The 24,146-nt window shown below is 39.7% G+C and overlaps 1 protein-coding gene across 3 annotated transcripts in view; it reads left to right on the plus strand.

Moving 5' to 3' along the window:
• The first annotated feature begins 218 nt into the window (after positions 1 to 218).
• The window catches only part of SGK3 (serum/glucocorticoid regulated kinase family member 3), a 124,608-nt gene continuing 100,680 nt past the window's right edge, over positions 219 to 24,146 (plus strand). The window contains exon 1 of one of the 3 annotated variants that reach the window (XM_066266253.1): positions 219 to 549. The gene's annotated coding sequence lies outside the window, so the exon portion shown is untranslated. Of the gene's footprint in view, positions 550 to 654; positions 821 to 24,146 lie in introns of those variants that run through there. The other 2 variants (XM_066266256.1, XM_066266255.1) reach the window with 2 other exon arrangements.

Here is a 24,146-nt window from a genome sequence, read left to right on the forward strand (position 1 = left end):
TTGCCTTGTCTGAGTTCCCAGTGCACACCAAGCCACAGGCCCACCAGGCCATTCCTGGGGCCCAAGGGTCCTGCTCCTCGCACACACCGTGGAGCATTTTCCTGGGCTCAGCTCGGACCGGTGGCCCACGCGGTTCTTGGGCTCCAGGGCAGCGGTCACGATAAGCAGGATACACCTGAGTCTGAGCCAGTAGATGAGATTCACCGGTGTGCCCTGAATGTGGCGCACGCGGCGGAGCGGGGGACCCGGACTTTAGCGGGTGTCCTCGGGGACGAGAAGCGAGCTGGGTTCCACGGACGGGAGTGGGCGGGCCACCCACCCTGTGGCTCCGGCCGGGCGCCCTCGGCTCCGAACGGGCGCCTTCCCGGCGCGCTGCCGGCCGCCCGCTCGGCTCTCCCCAGCCGCCCCGCGCACCCCGCGGGAGGAGCCGGCGGCCGCCGTGACGCGTCAGGGAGGAAACGCGGCGCCCCGCGGCCCTGCCGGGAAGGAGGAAGCGCGAGTGCGCTCGGCTCTGCGCCCGCCGCGCCGGGAGGCTGCACCGCGGGGCCGGTAGGCGCGGGGCGCCGGAACCCGAGGCGGGGGGACGGGCGGCGGGGTCCGCGCGCGTCCGGCCGCAGTCGGAGGCCCCAGCGCGGGAGAGACGGGGCGGGGCGAGGGGCGTCCGGGCCTCGACTGCTGCCTCTCCCAGGCGCAGACTGTTTTCCCGGGTCCGCGCCTCTGCGCCCCCTGCCCCCGCCCGGAAACCTCCGAGTTGGTCGGGAGGTAAAAGTACTCCGGTCCAGACCCTGACCCGAGAGTTTATGCGCTTTGTTTCCTCGAGGTGAATTCAAATTCTGCTTTTTGATTCCTACACTCCTGAGTGGTGTCAGTGGACCGACCTTGTTAATTAACCAGAGCGCAGCTTCGGAGCGCGGAGGCGCCGGGAGCCCGGGGGACGGGAGACCCCTCCTGAAATGGGAAGGGATGCGGGTCACCTGCGAGGATGGGATGGAGGAGGCCTTGGGGGTGGAAGGCACGGCAGTCTCTAACCCGTTGTCCTCGGACCTGTGGTCTGACACTTCAGTGCATTGCTACCCTTTAAGTTCTCCGAGGTTTGAACTCTCGCCCTCTCTATTTGACTCTCTTGATCCCCACAAGTTTTTTTTTTATCGGTATGTACCATGTAGAAGTGTTTTGAGATTTTTAGATTTGGTCAGTTTTCGTGGTTACTTGGAAAGAGAATAGAAAGAATTCGTCTCATGAGACTTAAACTCTTTCATTATTGAATTTGCAGTGAATTCTGAACTAGGAGTAAAATTTCAGCCCTGCACAAGAGACGGTATAGGGTACACACTTGAGATTCAGGAATAAATACAGAGTACCTGTACTATTTTCTAACTCTGTATCAAGGTAAAGAAAAAAACAGACTCTTGTGTATTTTGATTCTCTACTTTGTTACTAGGTTGAGGAGCCAGTCTGAAAAGTGCCTTATTTATTTAACCAACACTTTGGTAGCTCTTACTATGTGTTGGACTCTTAAGTGTTTAATAGATATTAACTAAAATTGTTAACTCAAAATATTTTATAGCAGTTTAGCAATGAAGAGGCTGTGCGTACTTCAGTTCCTCAATGTCATTGCAAGAGCTAGAAATGTGAGAGGAAGTTTCAGGCATTTATTTTTTTAGAACTGTGTGTGCCTTCTGGACCCTTTGGCTACCACTCCTGTAACACAAGTCACCACTCCACTCCCTGGGGAAAGGGAGTCTGGAGCGCCCCTTTTCTTGACCTCTTCCTTGCAGATCTCAGCCAGCCAGATCCTTAGTATCTTCTACAACATGGGCTTTCTCATCTGCCTTCTTGCCCATGTTAACTAACTCTGGAGAGACCAGAACTTCCCCCTTTCTTAAACTGCCACTACAAGGAGCCCAATTTTGTTTTTAAAGGGAGCTTTGTTCCTAGTCTGTTTGACAAAGGATATATGATCATAGTTCAGATTTAAGGGTCAGATTGAAAGTGAAATGTATTATAAAATAGAACCTTTTTAACCTCACAGGTACCCATTTTGTGATTTGCAGATAGATATTTTTTCCAGAATAAAGTGCCCTCTTTAAAGGAGTGCCTTGGCCTGATGGTCAGATTAGTGAATAAAATAGATATGGTTTTTGTATATAATTATGGTGATTATGAGTCTAATGTTAAGATCTGCACGTTATACTAGCTTCCTATCTCTCTCATATATTTAAATTTCCAGGGAGATGATTAAATGAGACTAAGCCTTATTTAATAGGGTTATAAAGTGTCTTGGAAGCAGGAAGGCTCAATTTCCTATGATACAATTTATGGCACAACAGACAAATGACAAGTAACACTTTCATGGTTTACAAATTGCTTCTAGACATAGTTATTTGCTCTTCAGAGAGACCTTGTGAGGTTGGTATCCATTTTTTATTCCTGTTTTTCACAGAGGAGAAATTGAGGCACAGAAATGTTAAAAAGCATTAGCGAGGATTGCACAGCTGGTAAGAAGCAGAGAGCGTGAACAGAGAGTAGGTATGTGGACAGTGCCTGGCACATGCCATGAATGACTCCAAATGACTTCCAATTTCTTGCCGTTTCAAAACATATGCCTCTCAAATACTATAATTGTTTTGTGCCTAAAAGATTTCCAGGCCTACTTTAATGTCTCTCTGTTAATTCAAACAGTATATGATACACGTTTTCTCCAAAAGGGATGAGAATATCCTTTGAACTAATTTCTTAGGATTTATCATCTCTGGTTTTTGAAAAAGCAAATAGGTTATTCTTTCTCTCTCAAACATTCTACTTTCCCCCTCTGACTTGGAGAGTTTAAATTGGACACATGGTTTTAGTGTTTGTGTTGACATTTTTCTTATCTATCCCTGCTCAGTTAAGGTCATTTTTAAGGACTAAAAATCACTGTAGGTTTACACTGTACGTTTTCCATGTCACTGAACTCAAGCTACCTAGAATTATGATCAAGTTCAAACACAATGATATTAAGTATTGTAATTTTTAAAAATTGGTTTTAAAGCAAGATAGAAAGAAACAACAATCTTTGTTGTTCCATTTAGTTATACATTCATTGGTCGATTCTTGTGTGTACCCTGTCTGGGGATCAAACCCACAACCATGGCATATTGGGATGACTCTAACCAGCCGAGCTACCTGGCCAGGGCTTGTAATTTTTTTTTTTTGAAGCACCTGATATTACTACTGTGTTTTTCAAAATGTTGCAATTACTTTACTATAAATCATCTTTAAAAAAACAAAAACAAAAAACTCCTCAACTATTTATATCCTTTAAGCATAACTCTCTGTATTCCCAAGTATGTGACCTTCAGAGGGAAAACCTACAATTAGAGGGGAAAATATGGCCCTTACCTGGTGGGAGATTTTGGGAAGGGAAAAATGCGAGATGGGATGGCCTTTCCCATAAGAGGTATTAGGAGGTAAGAAACCCTTAATGGAGCCAGAATGAGTCACCTGCCTGTCAGCGTTCTTCTGTGTGGGAGTGGAATAAAATACTTTTGAAACCTACTTTATTTCAGAAACCACTTTACCTTTTCCAGTCCTCATGTTTTCTCTCTCTTTTTTAAAAAAAATCATGTAAATTACTGACTAAACTGCTGATTCATGAAACTCAAATTATGTAACATGTTATTCCTGACAGAAACAGCTTGCACATTATTTTAAGGGACTGAATGTCTGTTTTTCTTTACCTATTCTATTCCATACGGTGCCATCTTTGTTATTATTTCAGCTTTTCTCCCCCCTTCTAATTTTTTTTTGTGTGTGTGTGTGACAGAGACAGAGAGAAAGACAGAGAGAGGGACAGATAGGGACAGATAGACAGGAAGGAAGAAAGATGAGAAGCATCAATTCTTCGTTGCGGCACCTTAGTTGTTTATTGATTGCTTTCTCATAATGTGCCTTGACCAGGAGACTCCAGTAGAGTGAGTGACCCCTTGCTCAAGCCAGTAACCTTGGGGTCATGTCTATGCTCAAGCCAGAGACTCCATACTCAAGTTGGTGAGCCCGCGCTCAAGCAGGCGACCTCAGGGTTTTGAACCTGGGCCCTCGGTCAACACTCTATCCACTGTACCACTGCCTGGTCAGGCTCCCCCCTGCTATTTCATGGAGAAAAGTAGTAGAGGTGCTGACATCACATCTTGTAGTTGATGGCAGTCATTTTAACTCAGTACTAATTTTGAGTTGTCATTGCAGAGGAAGACAACATGAAAATCAGATGTTGAAGGCTAATTCAGAATATCAACCAGTAAAATTTTATTGCCTGTCTGAAGCTGACCCAGGGACTTTTCAAAGGGAACAGTGTACCATCTCTTTGCACCTGTCCAGTTTCTCAGGGACTTTCCTATTATTTCCCACAGGTCCTGAAAACCTGCTTATTTTGCCTCGTTGTAACCTCTGTTTCTTCTATTATTCAGAACCGAAATCTGTTTGCCTTAAGATGGGCCATGGGGTGGGTGAAAGAAGGGTGATTATATTAGGAGAATTGTTGTAGGGTAAGACATTGATAATATGGGAAATGGAAGATGGAAGATTGAAGCAAGAGTTGTTAGCGAGATCTCATGGTGGAGCATTCATGCAGAGTGCTGCTTTGCCTTTCATGACAGGACTAGAAATATAAGGGAGACCTATATGTGATCAAAGAAAGTCTGGGGAGAATTAGAAACATTTTTTGGCAGGTGATATTGGCAAGCATAGTTTCCACCAAGAGCAATAGTGCCATTATAAGTAGCTATTTCTTCAAGCCACAAAATGCATTTGTTTGCAGATAATTAAAATGTAGAAAGCTGGTTTCCTGGCTTTGAACTGAAAGTAAAGAGATTTAACAGGCTTTTGGTTAAGTTAAGGCCTAGATTTTGTACCTTTTTAAAACTTGTTCTTTTTTTGAATCTGCTTGTAATGTTGAGATAATGTCATTCTTTTTACTGTTTTGTGATTTTAAATAACCAACATTGTATTTATATAGCATATAGTAATGAATATGCTTCAGGTTAATTGCTGCCATTCAGGTTCCTGATATATTTGCTATGCCAGTCGGTAGTACCAAACATTTTTTTTTCCTATAGGTAGAATGGACTTCATGTATATTCACATACAAAATCAGAAAGAAAAAAAAAATGGAAATTTATACTACTGCTCCTAAAGGGGATGAGGTGAGGGTGCGGGTAGAGACTGACAGATCCAATTAGCCTGTTGCATATCTCCTAATGGAGGTCGGTCAGTATTTGTATTTTAAGTCCATCTAAAATAAGAGATATTTAAGAAGAGAAATAACAGTGTTCACACATAATTGATTGTGATCAATAAAGAATCAGAAATAATAGACTTGAACCAAGGAAAAAATGTTGAATTTAGTTAAAAATCAGAGCAGCTCTCTTTTAGGTTCTGAAAGTCTCCTAATAAGTTTGATTTTTGAAATAATTGGTTTAACAAAGCTCCCATCAATGGTAGAAATAGGTGACCCTGAAGTTTCTTCTGTGTCTCAGAGTTAGTAACATGTGACTTTGCATAATTTCATGTATATAACTCCCTAGTTACAAAGCCATCAGTTTTTCAGACAGCGTCTGGGCCCACATCTCCCCACCCCTTTCCCTTCCCCACTGCGCTTGTGCACGAACTAGGCTTGCCTATACTTTCTTCCTATGTCCTTATGTGGCTTTCCCCCCTTTCTGACAGTTTACTACTCCCTTTAACCTTATTCTTTGTCCTTCTTATTACAGCTTTTGCTTTAAAAAAATTTATCTGTTCTTTCTCTATCCCACTTCTTCATTTTGATTTTGAGCAAAAAAAGATACTAATCATGGTGGTAACAGTTAAGAACAAGCCTTTAATAAAAGGAAAGCTTTCAGTTTGGGAGGAAAGGTAGAAATTATAAAAAAACTAGTGATTTCAACCTTCTGAGCCCTTGAGAATACCCAGTAATTCCTTTCAAAATTTCCACTGACTTCTCCACCGACCTCCTCTTCTTTAAATAAGCTTGGTTGTTTTTTGTTTTTTGTTTTGTTTTTTGTTTTGTTTGTTTTAAGCACTGGAATGTACAATAAAATTAAAATTATTTATATATTTTTTTGTTTATTGTAATAGCATTGTTTTGTGCTATTTGTTTTTCTATTGAAGATGTTATCCATATTATGGATTGACTAGAGAATGTTTTGGTCTTAAAACCAAGTCCTAGTTAAGACTACTATTCCCTTCAGAGAATACATCCAGAATTCTAGATAACTGGTTTAAAACCATCTTTGTTTTCAAGTTGAGGAAGAAGGCTATCTTGAACCAACGAATAGCAATCTTTGAGAAGTGGTACGTCAAGATTCCAAGCCCTTTCTTCCCAGGTTTTCATTAGCAGAGATGTGCATTGGTGAGAAGCATAGATCAGCACATGTGTTCTCGAGAGTTAGAGAAGAAGCAGTACTTTTTGCAAGAATGTTCCCTTGGCTTGTGGATTCTCACAAGAGGTAAAGGTGGGGAATCAGGCCTAAGGTTGCTACCTTCAGACCAACTTCAACTCACCTATAAGAATGCTGTGGCCAGACATGAGCTCTACACCAAGACAACATCTACTTAAACTGCACTGAGACCAAAGGCCTATTTTTCATGAACGTTAATGAAAAAAGTTTTGAAAAGACGTTTTTATTCAGCCTCCAAACATGGTGCTAAAATTTATGATGATTTAAACATGAAAGTTCTATAATATTTGTTTATTTAAACTGGGAACATTGTGAAAAAATAATCGGAAGTTAAGACCTCTCCTTAATTTGAAAAACTGTTTCTTTCTTTTGCAGTTCTAAGTGTACATAGTTGTGCATTGTTGACATTTTTTTAGTCCATTTTTTAGACACAAGAATCTTTCTCTTTTTTCTAATTGTTCACTTATCTTCAATTTCTCTTCTTGTGCATATTTGGTTTAATTTTTTTTGTCTATATGGTAATGATTTTTTTTAAAATAATGAAAGCTAATAATTCTTGTCTGCATTGTTTTAGCAGACAAGAATTTTTAAGAGATTTATAAAACTGTCCTTTTTCCCCTTGAATTTTGTGTCCCCTTTAGATTTCCTTTATTTCTGATTTTCATTAACATCTCCTATTTCTATTTCTCCTTTTATAAATTCACAAAATGTAAACAAGGGTCCCCATTTCACTGGATTTATTTGTTGCTTTCATTGGACATTTTAGGATCAGAAATTTGCTTTAGAGATGCAGAATATGTATCTATTTCTACTTCTGGGTAGAAAAACAAGGGAAAAATAAAAATATACTTTTGCTTTGTTTAAGCATAAAGAAACTGGAATGTCACATGAAAAATGAAGTGTTTATCTGTTTGGGGTTGTGTGTGGAGAACAGGGTGGTAAGGGACAGGTGGGGAGAAGACTTTTCACTGTATCTCTTTTCTTTGTTTTTTGTTTTTGAACCATATGAATATGTAACCCATTGTAAAAGTTTTAAAAATATCTGTGAATTCCTTGACTTTAAAAAAATATGTCTGTGTATATCTGTTGTCCCTTTTCTTGATGTCTTTAGTCAAGTTGTTTCAGATCTTTCTTTTAAGAATGCATGTATGGGGAGGAGGGTTGGGGGACTGGGTAGAAAAGGTGAAGGGGTTAAGAAGTTACAGATTGGTAGTCACAAAACAGTCGTAGGATGTGAAGTACAGCATAGGGAATACAGTCAATTAAATTATAACTCTGTATGGTGCCAGGTGGGTACTGGATATATTGGTGGGAACACTTTGTGAAGTAATGCATTTTTCGCTCCATAAGACGCACCTGACCATAAGACACACCTAGGGTTTTAAGGAGGAAAATAAGAAAAAAAATATTTTGAACAAAATTGTGTGTTAAAATATTTAGTAAAATACCATATTTTTCACTCCATAAGACATATGAGCATTTTCCCCTCCACTTTTTTGGGGAAAAAATGAGTCTTACGAAGCAAAAAATACGGTATATGGTTGCCTAACCACTATGCTGTACACCTGAAACTAATATAAAATAATGTTGAATGTAGACTGTAATTGAAAATTAAAATTTTTAAAAATATCTTTAAAAAAAAGCGAATGCCTGTGTAGTCTTGTTTCAAAGGAGTAGTAGTATTTTACAGGCCTCTTGACCTGGCTCCTCAAGTGCAGGGACTGAGATTCATTATGAACCCTTCCCTTCGGAAATTCTGATACCATAAGTAACGCCAGCCTTCATTTCTTTTTATCGCTGAGAAAGTTATTGTTGGCTTACTCGAAGAACCATTAACTGAAATCATCTGCAGTATTCTGCCAACTGGATACTCCATTGTTTCCTAATAAAACTGTGAGTCAATACCAACATAATCAGTCCAAAGTTAGTTGATCCCCCACCCCCGTGTTATCTTGTATGTTACCACCATGGATATAATTTGCCTACTTAATATTATATTATGTAGTTTGGTGCTTTTAGAAAATAAAGGTTGGCACTGTCTGAGGAGAGCATCCGAGTGGTGTGGAAAGCGGGGTTGAAGGAGTGTAAAACCATCCAGACTGTAGACATCTCTCCAGCTCGCTGCTCGGCCCCAGGTCCTGGGCGGGAGGTGCACCCACCAGCCTCGGGGTCGGCCCTGCCATCTGCTGTCCCATTGCTAATGAGGCCAGCACTTCACAGCGGTTTAAGTATATTGTAAATAAGGACAGAATCTGGAAAAAAAAAAAAAAAGAAAATAAAGGTTGGTTTACTTTTAGTAGTTAGATAATTTTGCACTTTTTTGGTACAAGCTAAACCAAAGAGTCTATCAGGATTTTTGTCATTTTTGACCTGTATTTTACCCTGAGGAGAGCAAAGAAAAAGAAACTAATATTGACTACCTACCATGTACTTTAGAGACATTATTTTAGGAAATACTCATAATGACTGTGGGGTAAGTAGTTAGTTTTATTTTACAGATGAGCAAATTAGAGCTTAGGGAGGTTTTGAAAGTAGCCATGAGTGGCCAACACAGGGAGAGATGATCTGAAAAGGTCTGCCTGGCTTCACCAGGAGGGCCCCTGAGCATCTGAGCAAGGAGGTAAAGGCTGTCTCCTCTTCAAGCCCCTCATCAGAAAGAACAGGCAGAAAGGATTTACAGATTACTCAGATTACCATCTACTGATGAGGCAGTGGTTGAGTTTGAAAACTGTCCCTTCATTTTTACTTATTATTCTGAGATTATATTAATGCTGTAATCTAGAAACTGCTGCCAGACTTCAAGAAGAAAGCTGACTGAAAATATTAAATATTATATATGCCTGCCTAATAGAAAAGGGCTTAAAATTCTAAATTTAATTGCTAAATGTGTTCAATTTTGAAGTCACAGAATTTGAATGTCAAATATATATATATATTTTTTTTTTAAGTTACCTCCAAGATTTTTTTTTTTTGTGTGTGTATTTTTCTGAAGCTGGAAACGGGGAGAGACAGACAGACAGACTCCCGCATGCGCCCGACCGGGATCCACCCGGCACGCCTACCAGGGGCGATGCTCTGCCCACCAGGGGGGGTGCTCTGGCCCTCCAGGGCGTCGCTCTGCCGCGACCAGAGCCACTCTAGCGCCTGGGGCAGAGGCCAAGGAGCCATCCCCAGCGCCCGGGCCATCTTTGCTCCAATGGAGCCTTGGCTGTGGGAGGGGAAGAGAGAGACAGAGAGGAAGGAGGGGGGTGTGGAGAAGCAAATGGGCGCTTCTCCTATGTGCCCTGGTCGGGAATCGAACCTGGGTCCCCCGCACGGCAGGCTGACGCTCTACCGCTGAGCCAACCGGCCAGGGCCACCTCCAAGATTTTATTGCACAGCTAAGATCTGGAACCACTGCCCTGAGAGAAGTGGTGTCCTGGTCAAGACCCAGAGCAAAGGTACACCTAGTTCTCAGGTATAAGAGGTAGGATACATCACTTCACCTTAGCTAAGATGGCCTCAGGGCTGGAGTGTCTTATATGTAGAGCTGTTGCATTTCTGTTAACCAATGGCAAATGAAATTTGTCAACTCTAACAAAAGCTGTCATCATATTCTAAAATCCCTTAACGATGATAACCAGAACCACCTATATTAATCCTTGGAAATAGAGCAATCAGCAGATGTAGATACCAAATAAGAATAAAAGAACATTTTAGTGTTGAATTCCTATGACTCTATTATGTAATAAAATGTATTTATGTTCTGGGCAGATGGTGAGAAAAATAGTGGAGACATTTAAATGATTAGAAAAGTTTTAAAAAGGTCACAGATAGTGAAAGGAGAAGACAGTAAACCCACAGCATCCACTGCAGTACCTCATACTTAATACTTTAAAGAAAAGCTTTATTGACACTCAGCTTACATGCCACTAAATTCACCCTTTTAAAAATAAAGTTCAGTAGTTTAGTCACAGAGTGGTGTAGCCATCATCTCTGTCTTATTCCAGAACATTTTCATCAATCCCAAGAGAAACCCTGGACCCATTAGCAGTAAGTAATTCCCACCCACCATCCCTTTCTTCCCCCAGCCCCTGGCAACTAGGAATCTGCTTTCTCCATATAGAGATTTCCATATTCTGGAAATTTCATTAAAAAATGGGATCATGTAGTACATGGTCTTCTTTCTTCTTTCTTCTTCTTCTTCTTCTTCTTCTTCTTCTTCTTCTTCTTCTTCTTCTTCTTCTTCTTCTTCTTCTCCTCCTCCTCCTCCTCCTCCTCCTCCTCCTCCTCCTCCTCCTCCTTCTTCTCCTTCTTCTCCTTCTTCTCCTTCTTCTCCTTCTTCTCCTTCTTCCTCCTCCTCCTCCTCCTCCTCCTCCTCCTCCTCCTCCTCCTCCTCCTCCTCCTCCTCCTCCTCCTCCTCCTCCTCCTCCTCCTCCTCCTTCTTCTTCTTCTTCTTCTTCTTCGTTTTTAAAGCCAGAATTTATCTCTATTTAAAAATGCTCAAGAGATTTTGGCCCTGGCCGGTTGGCTCAGTGGTAGAGCGTTGGCCTGGCGTGCAGGAGTCCCGGGTTCGATTCCCGGCCAGGGCACACAGGAGAAGCGCCCATCTGCTTCTCCACCCTTCCCCCTCTCCTTCCTCTCTGTCTCTCTCTTCCCCTCCTGTAGCCAAGGCTCCATTGGAGTAAAGTTAGCCCAGGCGCTGAGGACGGCTCCGTGGGCATGCCAGGTGGATCCCAGCTGGGTGCATGTGGGAGTCTGTCTGACTGCCTCTCTGCTTCTAACTTTGGAAAAATACAAAATATAAAATAAAATAAAAATGCTCCAGAGATTTTAAAAAGATCCAAAGGTCCAAAGATGTCCAGGTTTGATATAAGATCAGATACCACTGAGGTGGTATCTGTCGGTTTCTGTGTTGTTAAAGATCAATCTGATCCTTGTCAATTAAACACTCTGATAATTCTAATTGGGTCATGGTGATTTCCTTTGGCTCCCGGTGTCTTTCATAAATGGCCACCAGCTCATGAACGATCAAAACTGTAATACTAGAAATATTGAATATCCTTCCAGCGTTAGTCTTTGAAACCACATCCAGAGATTATGATGAGACTCATTTGCAAAGACTGGTATTAAATGTAGCTCTTTCAGGAAAGAAACCAGCAAACACTGTTCAAGACAAAACACCAAAAGCTAGAATGTGGTCTTTTTGTGACTGGTTTATTTCACTTAGCATAATGTTTTTAAGGTTCATCCATGTTGTAACATGTAGTATTTAATTTCTTTTTATTGCTGAAAAATACTTGATTCTATCAGTGTACATATTTTGCTTCTGCACGCAACTGTTAATAGACATTTGGATTGTTTCCACTTTTTGGTAATTATGAATAATGCTGATATGAATATTCATCTGCAAGTTTTGTGTGGACATATGTTTTCATTTTTCTTAGATGATACCTAGGAGCAGAGTTGCTGGGTCTCGTAGTAACTCGTAACTTTTTGAGGAATTGTCAACTATTTTCAGTGCCTGCACTTTTTTACAATCCCACCAATAATGTGTGAGAGTTCAAGTTTCTCCACATCCTCACCAACACTTACGTCTGTCTTTTTGACTCTAGTCATTTTAGTAAGCATGAAGTAGTATCTCACTGAGGTTCTGATTTGCATTTCCATACTGACTAATGATGCTGAGTACCTTTTATGCACTTATTGACCATTTACATATCTTCTTTGGAGAAATGTCTATTCAGGTCCTTTGCCCATTTTTAAACTGGGCTCAAAACAATCCTAAGGAAAAAGAATGAAGCTGGGGGCATTACAATACCTGACTTTAAACTATATTATAGGGCCACGATAATCAAAACAGCATGGTATTGGCAGAAAAATAGACACTCAGACCAATGGAACAGAATAGAAAGCCCAGAAATAAAACCACATATATATGGTCAAATAATCTTTGATAAAGGGGCCAACAACATACAATGGAGAAAAGAAAGCCTCTTCAACAAATGGTGTTGGGAAAACTGGAAAGCCACATGCAAAAGAATGAAACTCGACTATAGCCTGTCCCCGTGTACTAAAATTAATTCAAAATGGATCAAAGACCTAAATATAAGACCTGAAACAATAAAGTACATAGAAGAAGACATAGGTACTAAAATTATGGACCTGGGTTTTAAAGAACATTTTATGAACTTGACTCCAATGGCAAGAGAAGTGAAGGCAAAGATAAATGAATGGGACTACATCAGAATAAAAAGTTTTTGCTCAGCAAGAGAAACTGATAACAAAATAAACAGACAGCCAACTAAATGGGAAATGATATTTTCAAACAACAGCTCAGATAAGGGCCTAATATCCAAAATTTACAAAGAACTCATAAAACTCAACAACAAACAAACAAACAATCCCATAAAAAAATGGGAAGAGGACATGAACAGACACTTCTCCCAGGAAGAGATACAAATGGCCAACAGATATATGAAAAGATGATCAGCTTCATTAGTTATTAGAGAAATGCAAATCAAAACTACAATGAGATACCACCTCACCCCTGTTAGATTAGCTATTATCAACAAGACGGGTAATAGCAAATGTTGGAGAGGCTGTGGAGAAAAAGGAACCCTCATTCACTGTTGGTGGGACTGTAAAGTAGTACAACCATTATGGAGGAAAGTATGGTGGTTCCTCAAAAAACTGCAAATAGAACTACCTTATGACCCAGCAATCCCTCTACTGGGTATATACCCCAAAACCTCAGAAACATTGATACGTGAAGACACATGTAGCCCCATGTTCATTGCAGCACTGTTCACAGTGGCCAAGACATGGAAACAACCAAAAAGCCCTTCAATAGAAGACTGGATAAAGAAGATGTGGCACATATACACTATGGAATACTACTCAGCCATAAGAAATGATGACATCAGATCATTTACAGCAAAATGGTGGGATCTTGATAACATTATAAGGAGTGAAATAAGTAAATCAGAAAAAAACAAGAACTACATGATTCCATACATTGGTGGAACATAAAAATGAGACTAAGAGACATGGACAAGAGTGTGGTGGTTACCAGGGGTGGGAGGAGGGAGGACATGGGAGGGAGGGAGGACATGGGAGGGAGGGAGGGAGAGAGTTAGGGGGAGGGGGAGGGGCACAGAGAACTAAATAGAGGGTGGCGGAGGACAATCTGACTTTGGGCGAGGGGTACGCAACATAATTTTTTTTTTTTTTTTTTTTTTTTTTTTTTTTTTTTTTTTGCATTTTTCTGAAGCTGGAAACAGGGAGAGACAGTCAGACAGACTCCCGCATGCGCCCGACCGGGATCCACCCGGCACGCCCACCAGGGGCGACGCTCTGCCCACCAGGGGGTGATGCTCTGCCCATCCTGGGCGTCGCCATGTTGCGACCCTCCTGGGTGTCGCCATGTTGCGACCAGAGCCACTCTAGCGCCTGGGGCAGAGGCCACAGAGCCATCCCCAGCGCCCGGGCCATCTTTGCTCCAATGGAGCCTTGGCTGCGGGAGGGGAAGAGAGAGACAGAGAGGAAGGCGCGGCGGAGGGGTGGAGAAGCAAATGGGCGCTTCTCCTATGTGCCCTGGCCGGGAATCGAACCCGGGTCCTCCGCACGCTAGGCCGACGCTCTACCGCTGAGCCAACCGGCCAGGGCGCAACATAATTTAATGACAAAATAACCTAGACATGTTTTCTTTGAATATATGTACCCTGATTTGTTAATGTCATCCCATTACCATTAATAAAAATTTATTAAAAAAAATAAAATAAAAAATAAACTGGGTTCTTTGTCTTTTTAGTTGAATTGTAAAATTTGTTTATATCGTATATTTTGGTTGCACATTACTTATCAGATATGTGGTTCACACATATTTCTTCCAGTCTGTGGGAGAATGGAAATTCTTCCATTTCTTTTTTCTCTTTCTTTATGGTTTCCATGGAGGCACAAAAGATTTTAATTTTGATGAAGTCCAGTTGATCTCTTTTTTTATTTTGTCATTTGTGCTTTTGGTGTCATATTATCTAAGAAATTATTGCCTAACTCAAGGTCACAGAGATTTATTACTGTCTTCTAAGAGCTTTATAGTTTTAGCTTTTATTTTAGATCTATGTTCTATTTTGAGTTAACTTTTATTTATGATGTGAATTAGGGAGCCAACTTCATTCTTTCCCTTGTGGATATCCAGTTGTCTCCACAGTGTTGGAAAGACTGTTCTTTCTCCATTGAATTATCTTGGCATCCATCTCAAAAATCAATTGACTAGAAATATAAGGTCTACCGGAAAGTTCTGTTCGTTTTTGGAATTAAACAAAATACAAATTTTTCTTACCATCAATAAACTTTATTAAATAATATAATTGCCATTATTATTAATGATTTCTTGCTAGCGTGAGGGCAATTTTTATATCCCATTTTTGAAAAATGTTTTTATCTTTTGATGCTAAAAATTGAACCAGTGCTTGTTTGATATCTTCTTCATTTTTGAATTTTTTGCCCTTCAAAAAATTTTGTAAGGACAAAAACAAGTGATAGTCAGAGGGTGCTAAGTCTGGGGAATATGGTGAATGCGACAGACATGCTTCTGTAGCATTTCTTCCTTGTTGAAATTCGTAAAAATTACAGTGGCGTAAATGAACTTTATCAGTAGCCATGGTACATTATCGCTTCACACATAAGACTAACGTGAACCAACTTTTAGTTAATTTGCTACGTCAGTATGTATACATTAAGTGATAAAAATAAAGAGGCGCACATGCGCCAAATAAACATGTACTTACGCGTCGAAACTTGTTGTAATAGAAACGGACAGAACTTTCCGGTAGACCTTCAATAAGGGTTTATTTCTGTGCTTTCAATTCTAGTCTATTGGTCTATCTTAATGCCAATGCTACGCTATCTTAGTTAGCTTGGCGTGGCTTTGTAGTAAGTTTTGAAATGAGGAACTTTGAGTCCTCCAACTTTGTTCTTCTTTTCTAGAATTCTCTGACTATTCTGGGTTCATTGCATTTCCACATGAATTTATGGTCAGCATGTCAATTTATGAAAAAATGGCAACTGGAATTTTGATAGGAATTGAACTGAATCTATAGATCAATTTGAACAGTATTGCCATCTTCTTTAGATCCATGAAGATGGATTGTTTTTCCATTAAGATTTTCTATCATTTCTTCCAACAGAGTTTTATAGTTTTCAGTATATAGGTCTTGCACCTTTTTTGATAAAATTTATTCCTAAATATTTTATCTTTTTGATGCTATTGTAAATGGAATTGTTTTCTCAATTTATGTTTGCTCATTTTTACTGTATAGAAATACAATTGATTTTTTAAATTGAGGTATAATTGACATAACATTGTATTAGTACAACTGATTTTTATTTATTAATCTTGTATTCAGTCTTGCTAAACTTATTTATTAGTTTGAATAGTTTTTTGTTGGAGACATTAGGATTTTCTGTATACAAGTTTATGTTATCTGCATATACATGTAGTTTTACTTCTTTCTCATCAATCTGAGTGCATTTTGTAACACTTTTCTTGCCCAGTTGCTCTGGCTAGATCCTCCAGTACAATGTGGAAGAGCAGTGAAGAGAGTTGATATCCTTGTCTTATTCTTGATCTCGGGGAAGTGCATTCAGTCTTTCATCACGGCATGTGATGTTAGCTGTGGGTTTTTGTAGATGCTCTAACTTAGCTTGAGAAAATTCTCTTCTCTTTCAGATTGTTGTGTTTTAGTCATTAAATAGTATTAGATTTTGTCAAATGCCTTTTCTGCATCTTTTGAGATGATCATGTGGTTTTGTCCTTTATAATTCAGTGTTATATTACATTGATTGGTTATCAGATGTTCCAACTTTGCATTTCTGAGATAAATCACATTTAGTCATGGTACAGAATACTGTAATCCTTTTTATATGCTGTTAGATTTGGTTTGCTGATATTTAGTTGAGGATTTTTACACCTATATTGATCTATAATTATTTTTTCTTGTGATATCTTCATTTGGTTTTGATGTTGGGATAATACTGGCCTCACTGAATGAGTTCCTTACTCTTCTTTTTCTTGAAGGGAGGAAGAGGAAGATTTTGTGAAGGATTAATATTAATTTTCCTTAAACATTTGGTAGAATTCACCAGTAAAAGCTATCTGGGCTTAGGTTTTTCTCAGTGGGAAATAAGTTTTTTGTGTATGTTTTACTAATTCAATCTCTGTCATTGTTATCTATCTGCTCAGATAGTTTCTGTTTCTTCTTGAGTTACTTTTGGTAGTATTTTTTTTCCTAAAAATTTGTCTGTTTCATCTAAATTAACTAATTTTTTGGTGTACAAACTGTTCATAGTATTCTTTTAAAACTTTTCACTTCTGTGAGATTGGTAGTGATGTTCTTTCACTCTTTACTAATAACGAGTCTTCTTACTCTACTTCTTGATATACCAGTTTTGTTCGTATCTTTCTTTATTTTTAAACTTTTCTTCTTTTGCAAGTGACCAGCAGGGTCCTGTTCATTTCTTTTTAAGGAACCAACTTTGGTTTCATTTTAAAAATTGCTTTTCTATCTGCTCTAATCATTATTATTTTCTTCTGTTTGCTTTTGGTTTAGATTGCTTTTCTTTTTCTAGTTTCTTAATGTGGAAGGATAGGCTATTGAATATATATATAATATAATATGACATATAATATGACATATACTATATGACATACATATATTGTGTTATATATAACATATAATATATAACATATATATTATATTATATATATGCATTTAGAGCTATAAAATTTCTTCCAAACATTACATAAGCTGAATTCTAGAAGTTTTGATATGTTGTTTTCATTTTCATTTATATGCAAGTATTTCCCAATTTATCTTGTAATTCCTTCTTTGACCTATTAGTTGCTTAAGAGTGTATTGTTTAATTTTCACATATTTGTTACTTTACTAAAGTTTTTTTGTTTTGCTTTCTAATTTAAACCCATTGCTGCCTGAGAACATACTCTTCATGATTTTTCTCCTTTTAAATTTAATGAGGCCTATTTATGGGATATTATATGGGCTATCCTGGAGACTATTTCATGTATACATGAAGAGAGATATATATGTTTTGCTTTTGGTGGAAGGATTTTTCTAGAGATGTCTGTTGGGTCTAGTGGTTTATAGTGTTCTTCATGCCTTTGCCTTCCTTGTTGAGCTTCTGTCTAGTTGTTCCCCTTAATACTTTTCAAGCCTTATATGAATGTTTCATATTAGTATAAATATGAATATTTACTATCAAGATAAAAACTCAAATGCAAACATCATATTTTAGTGGGCTATTTAACCAAAATTAAAATTGAAAATTATTTACTTTTATTACTTGTTTTGGAGGGTCAGGGGCAGGTGCCAGGACCAACGATCACTAGATTCCTAGTTACCAAAAAAATATGCAAATAAATATGCTTCTGATTTCTCTCTCTCTCTTTTTTATATTTAGTGAGAGGAGGGGAGGCAGAGACAGACTCCCACAGGCACCTGGACTGGGATCCACCCAGCAAGCCCACTAGGGGCCAGTGCTCTGCCCATCTGAAGCGTTGCTCTGTTGCTCAGCAACCAAGTTCCTCCTAGTGTCTGGGGCAGAAGCCACGGAGCCATCCTCAGTGCCGGAAGCCAACTTGTTCCAATTGAGCTATGGCTGCAGGAGAGGAACAGAGTGAGAGAGAAAGTGAGAGAAGTGAGAAGGGAGGGGGTGGAGAAGCAGACAGGCGCTTCTCCTGTGCTCTGACGGGAATCAAACCAGGACATCCACACACCCGGCTGACTCTCTACCGCTGAGCCAATCAGCCAGAGCCTGAAAGCTCTTTTTTTTTTTTTAATTTTTTTGTTTATTTATTTTACAGAGACAGAGAGAGAGAGAGTCAGAGAGAGGGATAAATAAGGACAGACAGGCAGGAACAGAGAGATGAGAAGCATCAATTATTAGTTTTTTCATTGCGACACCTTAGTTGTTCATTGATTGCTTTCTCATATGTGCCTTGACCGTGGGCCTTCAACAGACCAAGCAACCCACTGCTTGAGCCAGCGACCTTGGGTCCAAGCTGGTGAGCTTTGCTCAAACCAGATGAGCCCACGCTCAAGCTGGAGACCTCAGGGTCTCGAACCTGGGTCCTTCCACATCCCAGTCCGATGCTCTACCCACTGCGCCACTGCCTGGTCAGGCCTGAAAGCTCTTGATATTGATTCTGCACGTAGAGCAATCAAGCTGCCCTTATATGTGCCACTCACTACAGAAGCCCTTTTTTTTCATTGCTTTTGAATGTTAAAATTGAAATGTAACTTAAGTTCAGTTCTATTTTATCAAGTCCATGATTCTTTTGCTTTTATGTGATAGAATTTGCTGGTAAATTGTACTGAAATATAAATATTTTTCGAACAATATTGACACTCAAATCAATTAACATTCCTATTTGATCAACTTATTTGTTAGGAATTAAAAGTTTATTTGCTAACATATGATTGAAATGACAACTCCAAAACAATGTAACATATAGCACCACATCTTAATGCTAACTAGAATTGATAAATAGTTAAATTTGCTTTCTTGTTTTCATGGTAGGATTTTTTTGTCTGCACCTATAAGAATTCTATGAAAATGCATTTCAAAATTTGCAGTTGTGTAAAGGTCATATGAGATTCAGTTAGTAGAGGCATTTAAAATATATCAACATATTTTATAGAAGTACAGTATGTCACCAGGAAATGTGTCTCTCTGACATAAGGATTATTATTATTATTTTTTGTATTTTTCTGAAGTGAGAAGCGGGGAGGCAGAGAGACAGACTCCCGCATGCACCTGACCAGAATCCACCTGGCAAGCCCACTAGAGGGCAATGCTCTGCCCATCTGGGATGTTGCTCCATTGCAACCAGAGCCATTCTAGCACCTAAGGTGAAGGCCGTAGAGCCATCCTCAGCGCCTGGCCAACTTTGCTTCACTGGAGCCTTGGCTTCAGGAGGGGAAGAGAGTGGTAGAGAGAAAGGGGAGAGAGAAGGGTGGAGAAACAGATGAACACTTCTCCTGTGTGCCCTGACTGGGAATCGAACCCGGGACTTCCACACGCAGGGCTGATGCTCTACCTGCCCACCTTGACCTTGAGTCCTATATTCTTAGGGAACTACCTGTATATATATCAATACATATGTAAGATTTGACCTCTTTTTCTTGTTTATGTATCTCAAATTAATTTAATTCTTAGGCCAGCCTGAAGAACTGAGAAGAGTAGAGAAAAATTTCTTCCTCCTCAATAGTATGAATACCAGTAAATTCTTTTTCTCAACTAAAAATATACTGCTCACAAAAATTAAGGGATATTTCAAAATGAATATAAAGCTATAAAATACCCCTAATTTTTGTGAGCAGTATACTTTGACAATTTAGCACTGTGTGTTTATGAAGACAATATAATTTGACTTTGCCTTGCAGCACATATAGAAATTATTCAGTATTTTAAAAATAAATTATTGGCCCTGGCCAGTTGGCTCCATGGAGCGTTGGCCCAGTGTGTGGATGTCCTGGGTTTGATTCCCGTCAAGGCACACAGGAGAAGCTCCTATCTGCTTCTCCACCCCTCCTCACTTCTCTCTCTCTCTCTCTCTTCCTCTCCTGCAGACATGGCTCACATGGCTCAATTGGAGCGAGTTGGCTCCCTTCACTGAGGATGGCTCCATGGCCTCCCTCTCAGGCACTAGGAGAAACTTGGTTGCTGAGTAGCAGAGCATTGCCTTCTAGTGGGCGTGCTGGGTGGATCCCCATCGCAGCACATGCAAGAGTCTGTCTCTGCTTCTCCTCCTCTCACTAAATAAAAAATAAATAAATAATAAAATAAATTATTGTTTTGAAATTCTAAAAAAGAAAATATACTAAAATATACTCATATATTAGTACTTTATTTTTTATTTGTATTTTTTTTTCTGAATTTGGAAACGGGAGGCAGACAGACTCCTGCATGTGCCCGACCGGGATCCACCTGGCATGCCCACCAGGGGGCGATGCTCTGCCCATCTAGGGCATTGCTCTGTTGCAACCAGAGCCATTCTAGCGCCTGAGGCGGAGGCCATAGAGCCACCCCCAGCGCCCAGGCCAACTTTGCTCCAGTGGAGCCTTAGCTGAGGGAGGGGAAGAGAGAGACAGAGAGGAAAGAGAGGGGGAGGGGTGGAGAAGCAGATGGGCGCTTCTCCTGTGTGCCCCGGCCGGGAATCGAACCCGGGACTCCTGCATGCCAGGCTGACGCTCTACCACTGAGCCAACCAGCAAGGGCCTATATTAGTACTTTAAAAAAAAACACTGTATTTGTAGTTTGAATCATCTCTCATGTAATGAATCCAATCATCTACCAGTGACCATTTGGAAGACTGTTGGCCTGAGTAGGTCAGACTGTAGAGGAGAAATTCCACATCATTTCTGTATTATGTAGATTTCTATATTATTGGAGGGTATGGCAGTTCAGAAGAAAGCATAGATTGGAGGACAAACAACAGTTACAGAAAAATAAAAAAGAATGTGGTAGTAGAAAAAGCATAGATGTGGATGATGAAGGAGGAGGAGGTAGTTGCAGAAGTCTTGACAAAGAGGCTAGGTACTGGCCATGCATTCCTAGGCTCTCTAAATGTACATCTACTTCTGGGAGGGAAATTTCTGAGAGTGAGTGTGTGTAGTTAGTGCAGTATTTGAATTACCTCTTTCATTTTGCATCTTGTGGACCCATTTGGATCCTGTGGCAATAGTGTATTGGCGACATTAGATGTCTAAAGGAATGAATGTGATTGTTTTATTAAGTCTTTTTAAATCTTATGAGCTGACTTAGGGAAGAGATGATTGATGTGAAATGCTTGACATAGTGAAAGGCACAAAATAGGCATGTAATAAACTGCCTACTTAAAAATTGGCTAATATTAACCTGTCCATAATATTCTCTAATATTTAATAGCATTGGCAGGGAATTTAGAAGCCTAGGTTATAGTGTAAAACCTGCCACTAGTTTGTTAACTAATTCTTAGCAAGTGACTTGATTTTCTTTGACTATAAATCACTCAAAGTTCCTTCTACTTCTAAAATGCAATGTTTCTGTTAAATTCATATAGGAAAAGAAGCTTTAAATAAAGATTATTCTTTTAATAGAGGTGGAAGTTTTTGTTTTTGTTCTCAAGTTTTCAGTTTTAACAAGGGTACACTACATGAATAAGATTCTTTATTGTATTATCTAAAAGCCAACCACTGATTTATTTGAAAACAAAGAGTTTCTTTGCAGTGTCATTTAGCCTGGCATTATCATGAATCCAAGAATTATTCTACACTAATCAGAGAACAGTAATGCAGTTGTACTTAAATTCAGAGTTCCACACAGCCATTCACCAGAGATGAATTGAGGTGAACAAGTACTTCCAACTTTATTTGCAAAAGTTCTGAATCATACTGGTGGATTTCACTACAGGAATCACAGTAAAAAGCAGGTTGGAAGTGTGGCTCAGATTATGCAAAGCTGTCAGAGAAACTGTCACTGCTTTTTGTTGTATTAATCTTTGGATCTGTGTGATTTCTGGTAAAATTTAATGATAATCTAAATTTTAGGAGCATTTCTACCATTTTGAAACGTTGATATATGTTGTAATTGTTAGAGAATTAATCAGTATGGTTGTTCATCTTTGTTTTTAAAGGAAGCCAATACCTAGCTTCAGATAATGCTATATGGAATCATATTCATGTAGTTGTAAAGGAAGAAAATTCTCTCTTTTTTTTTCCTTTACACTACACGCAACACTGAACATTTTTCTGTACTCTTGTCACCTAATGTGTGGTAGTTTTCTCCACACCAACCTATTCTGAGACACCAGCTGGGTATCCTACAATCTAACTCAATTCTGGCACTGTCTTCCTGGAGATTTCACAGGTTAAAGGCTTAGTTCATTCAAGACAACTGTCCCTCCTCCACTTTCGGTCAGGAAGCAAAAGTCCAGGTTGATACCAGTTCTGAGCAACAGGCTACAAGTCAGTTTCCCACCACTCCCTCCTCTGGTCCAATTAATTTGCTAGAGCAGCTCACTGAACTTGGGAAAATTCAACTACTTTATCTAATTTACTTACTAGATGACTTGTTTATTTCAAAAGGCTATAACTCAGGAATAGCCAGGTAGAAGAGATGTGTAGGGCAAGGTATGTGGGAATGGACAAGGGAGTTTTAATGCCATCTATCAGAGTCCCACTGGCCCCACACTGCCGTGTGCACCAACTCAGAAGCTTGCCGAACCCCATTCTTTTGGGATTTTATGGAGGCTTTGTTATGTGGGTATGGTTGATTAAATCATTGGCCATTGGTGATTGATTCAACCTCCAGCTCCTCCCCTCGCCCTTAGAGAAGAGAAAATTCCAGCTGTCTAATCTAATCAGATCAGTTTCCCTGGCAGTGAGCACCCATCCTTAAATTACCTAGGGCCTTTCCAAAAACTCATTAATAAAAATTCAGGTATGACTGAAAGATGCTGTTACATGAATAACAAAAGACACCTCTACCATCATTATTGATCTTAACACTTAGGAAATTCCAAGGGTTTTAAGAACTCTGTGCCATAAATGGACAAAGACCAAATAGATACAGGGTGGGGCAAAAGTAGGTTTACAGTTGTTTCTATGGAAAATAACGCAATAGTTAATAATAGTATAAGAATAAACTCTGTTTCATGTACTCACAACTGTAAACTTACTTTTGCCCCATCCTGTATATTGCTTAATATAAATCATAATACCACAGTAGTATATACCTTGTTTAAGTAAAAGTTGCTAAAATGATGAGAACCAAAACAATTTTTTCCACCTCTATTAAAAGAATACATGTTAATTATCTATTTGAAGCTTCATAGGAAAACCAGCAGGCAAGTCATCAAATGTACTATGGTTTTTCTTTTTTTAAAATTTGCACTCTTACTATTAAAGTTCATTTATCATAATTCTGTGTATATTTCCTTAAGTTCAGTTTTAAAAGGAGGAAAAAGTAGAAAACAAGTTGTGAAACACTAACTTTGGTAATGGATGGTGGTTATGAGTCATTATGGTTTATTGTGTAAGTATGTACAGAAGTAGAAGGATCTCTCTTAAGATGACAGATTTCCCAAATCTGTCATGAAAAGCATGGTGTATATGTTTAATGAAGTCTCTTCTCATGCAGTTCCTAATCATTAAAATATAAAGCTTGGGCCCTGGCCGGTTGGCTCACTCAGCAGTAGAGCGTCGGCCTGGCGTGCGGGGGACCCGGGTTCCATTCCCAGCCAGGGCACATAGGAGAAGCACCCATTTGCTTCTCCACACCCCCCCCCCTCCTTCCTCTCTGTCTCTCTCTTCCCCTCCCGCAGCGGAGGCTCCATTGGAGCAAAGATGGCCCGGGCGCTGGGGATGGCTCCTTGGCCTCTGCCCCAGGCGCTAGAGTGGCTCTGGTCGCGGGAGAGCGACGCCCCGGAGGGACAGAGCATCGCCCCCTGGTGGGCAGAGCGCTGCCCCTGGTGGGCGTGCCGGGTGGATCCCGGTCGGGCGCATGCGGGAGTCTGTCTGACTGTCTCTCCCCGTTTCCAGCTTCAGAAAAAATACAAAAAAAAAAAAAAATACCAAAAAAAAAAAAAAAAAAAAAAATAAAAAAAAAAAAAAAAATATATATATATATATATATATATATATATATATATATATATATATATATATAAAG

This window comes from Saccopteryx bilineata, chromosome 3 (genome assembly GCF_036850765.1).
Source record: "Saccopteryx bilineata isolate mSacBil1 chromosome 3, mSacBil1_pri_phased_curated, whole genome shotgun sequence".
In the NCBI taxonomy this organism is placed as follows: domain Eukaryota; kingdom Metazoa; phylum Chordata; class Mammalia; order Chiroptera; family Emballonuridae; genus Saccopteryx; species Saccopteryx bilineata.